We start from the raw sequence: 7,976 nt of genomic DNA, 5'->3' as shown, positions 1-7,976 counted from the left end.
GAAAGAGTGTACATGGGGGAGGCAGATATGTGCACACATAAATAAGGTTCAGAATAATAAAGAAGATGCTAGGGGCAAATGTGAAATGTTATTAGAGGCTGAGTGAGAAAATTGTTCACACTGTTAATGAATCTTTTGGAAAGGTTTCTTGCAGGAAGTATACACAACAGTTTCCAATTGACAGAGAGGTGGAAAGACATTAACACCAATAAGAAAGAAAGAAAGCACGTGAGTGGCTCAGTTGGCTAAGAGTCCAACTTCGGCTCAGGTCATTATCTCACAGCCCCATGTTGGGCTCTGTACTGACAGCTGGTAACTTGGAGCCTGCTTTGGATTCTGTGTCTCCCTCTCTTTCTCTGCCCCTCCCCCCGCTCATGCTCTGTCTCTCTGTCTTTCAAAAATAAGTAAACGTTAAAACAAATTTTAAAGAAAAACATGTGAAAGGCCTAGAGGAATAAATATCCCTGAGTATTTAATGAAGAGCAAGAAGCTTGATGTATCCGGAAGTTTGAAAAAGTGGGAAGGAAGAAGCAAATAAAATGCCTTAAAGACATACACAGGTCAGGGCATTTATTTGTTCAAGCAACAAATAGTTATTGAACACATACCAGAGCCAGCCACACGATAGTGCTATAGCAGTGAATGAGGACTTGTCCCCAGCCCTCAGGAAACTTGAGGTCTAGTGTAGAGGTCAGGCTTAGAAGAAACCACTGACAAGAGTGGTGAGTTCTGGACAGAATTCCCGTGCCTCAGTACTTTGTGACTTCATAGTGCAGGAAAAATCAAACCAAAAGGTTTTTTAAACCAAAAAAATTGACAAGACACAGCTTGTCAAATTTTTAGTGTTATATTCCCAGGTGTGGAATTTTTTTTTGTCCCTTCACAATAGTGATGACAAAAATAGTAAAATGCCAAAAGTCCAGTGTAATGAGTAGTTATCACCTAAATGGAGAAAGATTCAGAAGTTGACAGTGTGGCTTCAAAAGAGTAGCATCACCATCATCGTTATCAGCAGCAGCTGTAACAGCACCCTTGTCATCAAGAATCCTGGTAGTACTAGTATTTTCATACTGAGCCTTGTGCCGGGGGCTTTTCTAAGAGCTTTGCTTTTCCCCTCTTGTGAATCCTCAAGACCAATCTTCTTTTGGTAGTTGTGATATTTCTGTCCATGTTACAGATGAAGAAAATGAGATTCAGAGATGAAAGGAAAATCCCCACATCTTCCAGGGATTATTAGATGTTGGCTCTGAGCAAATCTAAATTCCTGGGGAACCAGAACATCATTGTGGTGAAGGCCTTGAGATATAGAAGGTCAAGTTGTGTTCAAAGTCTCTGAGGCAGGGCTGGATACTGTGCAGAGCCTAAGAAGTCAAGGGTTGTGACCCGTTGGCGCCTCCTACCTAAGTGTCTCGCTGAAAACAAGGTGCTTGGACACTGAGCCATGGTATGTGGAACCAAGTGGAAATTTTTGGAACTGAATTTCCATACCATTATCTTCACACAAAATGGTAAACCAAAAGCAATACCACACATCACAGGTAGAATCGTAGAGATAAGAACCGCCGTCAAAGACCTAAAAGATTCAGGATGATTCATTCTTATCCAAAGTCCATTAAACTCAACCACTTAGTGTATGCAAAAGAAAAAAGGGTCTTAAAAATGTTTGGATTTTAAAAATTGCATCAGAATGTGATATTAAATGCCCTTGCTGCTCCTAAAATAATCTCATTATTGAGGTAAATCAACAGATTCTGGTAACTAGTATACATCTATTAATCTGATGAGGTTTTTTTTTCTTTCCCAATAACCACAATTCACTAGAAGTAATTTACTTTTGCCCAGAACACAAATTTCATCTCACCCTTTTATCTCACTCTGTCATAATTGATCCCACAGAGACGTTGATCTTCTCACATTGCAGAAGGCCGAATGTTGATAACAGATATCCTAGGTTTCTTGGTGAGACACAGGAGTGCCAGAGTAGGAGATAAAAATTCAAAGACTTGGCCCTACATCAAAAGTTCAGCAGTTGTAGTTGTCTGAGACATATTAGGAAAGTCTTTTCAAAGTTCAAGAGGTATGCCACATTGTGAACTCTACAAGTAAGAAAGTGGCCTCTTTTTTTAATGTTTATTTATTTATTATTTTTAATAGTTTATTGTCAAATTGGTTTCCACATAGCACCCAGTGCTCTTCCCCACAAGTGCTCTCCTCTATTACTACCATCTCCCTTACCCCCCTTCAACCCTCAGTTCATTTTCAGTATTCAATAGTCTCTCATGTTTTGCATCCCTCTTTCTCCCCAACTCTCTTTCCCCCTTCCTCTCCCCATGGTCCTCCATTACGTTTCTCCTATTAGACCTATGAGTGCAAACATATGGTATCTGTCAAAAAACTATCAAAAGTGGCCTCTTTAAACTTTGGAGATGATATAGACTACACCACCTTTTAGGGAAACATGGGGGGTGGGGGGAAAGGCTTTCCACATGGCCCTAGTAGCTGAAAACATCTAGACCTTGAGATATAGAAGGTCAAGTTGTGTTCAAAGTCTCTGAGGCAGGGCTGGATACTGTGCAGAGCCTAAGAAGTCAATAATAATCCAAGCTCATAAGACTTTGGAACAAAGTTATATTCCCAAGAATATAATTATTCTTCTGTTGAGAAAGAGTTACTGGGTTACTTCTGAATTCTGGTAGACGGAATACCTGACTATGGGACAATGAATAACCATGTGTCCTGAGTCGACCATCCAGGACTGAGTGTCATGTGAGTTGCCAAGCCATAAAGTCAGATGTACCCAGAACTCAAGCATGTCAAGTTCAAGCTTCTTGGGGAGTTTTCTATGGACAGTTGCCTTAAAAAGATAAAAAGAGGGGTGACTGGGTGGCTCAGTTCGTTAAGTGTCCAACTCCAGCTCAGGTTACTATCTCATGGTTTGTGAGTTCAAGCCCCGCATCAGGCTCTGTGCTGACAGCCCAAAGACTGGAGTCTGCTTCAGATTCTGTGCCTCCATCTTTCCCTCTGCCCCTCCCTCTCTCTCTCAAGAATAAATTAACATTAAAAATGTTTTTTTAAAAACTAAAAAACAAAATGGAGCCTGTTTACAGACTAACCTACATGATAATACTGGTAACAGTAACGAGTGGACTTTTCACACATCACCTCAGTACTCCCTGAAAGACAACAGGAAAAGCAAACCGTCTCTTTTGACAGAACTTCGAGTGGTACATCTTGTTGGTTTGCTTTTGTTTTGCTTTTGCTTGGTTACTTTGTTTAGAAAAATAAGCACAGGTACAGATCTACACTAATTTGTGGGAGACGTGTAATGGTTTAGCCATATGGTAAAAAGTTTGGAAAAACCAAGAGTGAAGAACTAGTGACAAGGAGGTTTGGAGAACAGGTGTATGAATGCATATGTTAGAATGGGCTCGGAGTGGGATGTGAATGCTCACCCGAAGGGCTCTTTGTGAAAGAGGTTCTCAATAATCAGAGGAACAAGATAGGATCCCAGACATCCTTCAGCCTCGTTCTCCAGCTACCCCAGTGCTTTCTCAATGCCACTCATGAGTGGCAAAAATGGGGATCATCATGGATTTCTCCTCAGCAAAACTGGTCTAGCTGGCCTCAAACTCAAAGTCTGGCCAGCCCCCAGGTAGCAGATTAGTCATAATTGGGTCCCTTCCAAAATGGCAGAGGCTTCAATGTCTTCTCTCACATAAAGATATATGGAAATGGAAGTTTCCTTTGTTTCTCACCTTCCATCTACCAACAACCCCCAGGACTTACTGAATGCAATATGCACAAAGGATCCAACACATTGCTTCTGATTAAGGAACTGACCTTACAAAAAAGAAAGTGAGACAATGGACTGGCCCTCAAAGGATTCACCAAGATTAACATGTCTTGTATCCCCAGAAGCAGATGGCCTTAAAGAATGTTACAATAGGCTACTGAACCCTCAGTTGTGGCGCCGACTGAGAAACAACCTTGTGAAGTGAAGGCCCTGCCGTCTAGTTGCAATATATGCTCTGAACCAGCAGCCAGTATGTGACACTGTTCCTTTCTCACTGGAAAATGTCGGTCCAGCATCTAGGGGAAAGGAGTCAGGCTGGCATTTTTCACTCCACTTATTATTTTTCTTCCACTTATTAATGCACCCTCAACAGCACAAGAAATATAGTCGATGGTACTGTAATAATAGCATTGTATGGTGAGAGATGGTAGCTACATCTGTGGTGAGCGTAGCCCAGTGTATAGAGTTGTTGTCCAATGTTGTACACCTGAGAGAGTTGTAACATCCAGTGTCACCTATCCTCAAATTTAAACACACACACACACACACACACACACATACCCTAAAAATTATCTGTTTTCTGGGACTGCAGCTTTGGGCCTTATTCTTCCAGAAGCCCTAGTATGCAAGAAGGAATGCTTCCTTTCTTCCAGAAACAAGAATGCACCAACGGGACAAGGCTGTGTAATTTGAAATTGCTGCCTTTCCACCACTCCAGAGGCACCTGTTGACCGTTGTCCATTGGCCTGATGAGAAGTCTTTCAACAGCACAGATGTTAATGGAGGCGGTTAGGACTTACTTCGAGCAGCTTCCTGATCTTGCAACTTCCTACCACAGCACTGGCTGCTTTCTTAATGACAACACAGGTAATGAAATCCCGGGGTCTAGTGGTTTCCCTATAGGCTCCACCTAAGAATGGGTCCTCCATCACTCCAATTACTGAGAGCACCCAATAACTGGGAATAAATTCCTTTTTGCTGAAACTTGCTAGGTGTGCTTTGGTTGTTTAGAACTGGTCAATAACTGATCACATGGTAGAGGTACATTTTGGTAACATATCAAAAACCCTTTGAATACGTGTACTCTGTAACACAGAACACTCTCCAGGGAATTATCTGAAGAAAATGGATGGACAAGACCACAAAAATGCATATGCATAAAGGTATCTTTTTCCAATTCAGAAATATTGAAGTTAACTGCAATCTCTAACCAATGGTGACTGATAAATGAACAAGAGCAAGCCACATAAACAAAGTCATCCCAGAAACCCCAGAATAATATTCTACCTTTCAACAGAGATGAAAAACCTAGAACTTAGAGTGAATATGTGTTTCTCAAAGAAAACGCAATCCAGGAATACACGTAACTTAGTATTGAACTCTCCATAGATGCTTATAATGTTTTCACATACTTGGAGAAGAGGGGAAGGAATAAGGAATAGTAGACAAGACTCTAAAGTGTTTTGTATATTTTGGCAAATTTCCCATTAAAAATAACACACACATTTTTTTTATAATTTAAAGTATAAGAATTAAGTCAGAGTGCATGTTTTGGTCATCATTTATTTCACCACCATTTATTGAATGCACACTGTGTACCATAAACATTAAGAAGACCAAGACAAAAAAGACGTAGGCCTGTCCTACAGAAGTGCCGAATGAGTAGGAGAGACTAGACTTGATGATTAATTTCAAAAGTTGGTCCTTATTACATGGGTGCTTTCTCCTGGCTCTCGCCCTTTCTTGCCCCTTCCACGTGTCATGAGGAAGCCGCCAGTGATACGAGAAGGTGGTTGCCGTCCAACTGTAACATATGACAAAGGTCTGAAATCATTTCCTTCTGCAATATTTTTTAAAATGTTTTAATGTTTATTTATTTTGAGAGATTGAAAAAGACAGAGAGAGACAGAGGGTGAGAAGGGGAGGGGCAGAGAGAGAGGGAGACACAGAATCTGCAGCAGGATCCAGGCTCTGAGCCATCAGCACACAGCCTGATGCAGAGCTCGAACCCACGAGCAAGATCACGACCTGAGCCAAGGTTGGCCACTCAACCGACTGAGCCACCCAGGTGCCTCCTTCTGCTGTATTTTAGATCCAGGGATGTTGTCCCAGAAGAATTTTAAAATATTTTCCTGATATTTACTCTTCTTTTTTATAACTCTGGATTCTATTTCTACCTCCCTACCTACCACCTCATCTAACTTCAAAAGTTGGTTTCCTGGGCTGGCACAGAGCAAATGCTGGTGCAGTCGGCAGCACATCCTCACCCAGTTGTTGTGCCTTGACCCTAGAAAGTTCCTTTCAATTGACTGACACTTCCACTGCTGTATTTCATGGCACACGATCCTCGATTTCCTGTCATGCCTGGAGCTGAGCCAAGAGACACTGAAATCCACAGATGCACTTGATGGATAGATAACCACTATAAATAAGTCTTTCTTTGCCCGAATGCCATATTCAAGTATTAAAAACTTCCTGGGCCTGATATCTTTCATTATTGCTTCACAACCAAATTTTTATGACATGGAGAAAAGAGTAATGTCATTGACTGTGTATTTCGGTTTTTAAAAATCAACACTCAACCATTGGGCTATATCAGTGGATTTACTGGTGCAACCCTCCACACGCTACCCATATGAATTTGGGTGCCATGCGAAAGAAAAGTATTTCTTCTACATTTAGAGATTCCTTTTTCAAAAAGACAACCAATCCATATTTATTTTTCACATTGCCTGAGCCCTACCACATCCAAGACATGAGCCCTGTACTCAAAAACACTCTAGCAGAGTGGAGAGAAAGAAGACACAGATTCAAAGATGTATAAAATCATTACATTTTAGGCTAGATGAGTGCAATGTAGACATGAACAAAGATAGAGATGGAGAGATAGGAAGAGAGATTGAGAAATCAATAGGGATTGGAGAGAAGGGAAAGATAGATAAGATGGAGATGGATAAAGAGAAGGTGAAAGGTGTTCCAGGTAGAAGGGGGCAATAACCTTGAAGAGGACCCTGAGTTGAGGGCTAACAACATTGAAACGTTTGTTATCCAAGTTTATCATGCTAAAAAACCCCAGCCGGCTGCTGTAATTATACCTGTTCCTGTGTTCTGTCTAATATGTGTCCTAATTAATCCTCAGTATGATGCTTACAAGTTGGCATGATTATGAAACAGAGAAACTAAGGCTCAGAGATGTTGCACAGGTTGGCCAAGGTTGGTAACTGATAAATGCTACTGGTAGAGCCAAACTCCAAAATCCTGTGCTCTTTTCCCCTCTCCTCACTCCCTCTCCAACAGAAGCTTAATTTCCCATGCCATCAAATCCATGTGTAGGAGGAATCTGTCTAGCCTGCTATAGCTGAAATCAAATCTACCCTAATTTCCAGAATGGTCCATGTCTGCTCACATGGCCTCCCATGGTGGGACCCTGCTCACTGCCCAGGTAGTCAGAGGACAAACCTTGCAGGAGACATGTCTTCTGACTGGTTTCTAGATCTGTCTCCTTGAGGTATGCTGGGGTACGGTGTGGGGTGGGGGTATGCAGTAGGGGGGGCAGAGGGAGCGGGGCGGGGGGACGCAATTAGCCATATTCCACCCTTCAAAGAAACCTCTCTTCTGCTTTGAAAGAATCACTCTCACTGCATCCCCCTCAGCACTTTAGGAAGCAAAGAAATTCATTATTGTCACTGTGATTAATACTGTAGAGAGGCCTGGGTGGCTCAGTCCACTAAGCATCTGGCTTTTGCTCAGGTCATGATCTCACAGCTCCTGGGTTCAAGTCCTGCATCGGGATCTGTGCTGACAGCCTGGAGCCTGCTTTGATTCTCTCTCTCTCTCTCTCTCTCTCTCTCTCTCTCTCTCTCTAAGAATAAATAAACATTTAAAAAAATTAAATACTTAAGGTAGGTGCTGAACCCTTGAAAATGAATGATGTTTGCCTAGAAATTCTGTGAATATAGGGAGCTTTGTCTCTCTTCACACCGGCATCAAGAGGGAAAATATTACTGCACAGAAGAGATATTGGTGTGTTTAATCATCCCATCATTTACTCTTGAAAGTAGGCTCCAGTCCCCCACAAAAGAAAGAAAGAAAGAAAGAAAGAAAGAAAGAAAGAAAGAAAGAAAGAAAGAAAGAAAGAAAGAAAGAAAAGAAAGAGAGGGAAAGGGAAGGGAAGGGAAGGGAA

The 7,976-nt window shown here is 41.7% G+C and overlaps 1 long non-coding RNA gene across 1 annotated transcript in view; it reads left to right on the top strand.

Annotated features, from left to right (window-relative positions):
- Positions 1-917: 917 nt before the first annotated feature.
- The window catches only part of LOC115289706, a 13,187-nt gene continuing 6,128 nt past the window's right edge, over positions 918-7,976 (top strand). The window contains exons 1-2 of the long non-coding RNA XR_003907770.1: positions 918-1,444; positions 4,447-4,660. This is a non-coding gene — a long non-coding RNA (uncharacterized LOC115289706). The remainder of the gene's footprint in view (positions 1,445-4,446; positions 4,661-7,976) is intronic.

Source organism: Suricata suricatta, chromosome 4, assembly GCF_006229205.1.
Source record: "Suricata suricatta isolate VVHF042 chromosome 4, meerkat_22Aug2017_6uvM2_HiC, whole genome shotgun sequence".
In the NCBI taxonomy this organism is placed as follows: domain Eukaryota; kingdom Metazoa; phylum Chordata; class Mammalia; order Carnivora; family Herpestidae; genus Suricata; species Suricata suricatta.
The sequence above is the reverse complement of the archived record's forward strand: the minus strand, read 5'-3'. Positions and strand labels throughout refer to the sequence as shown.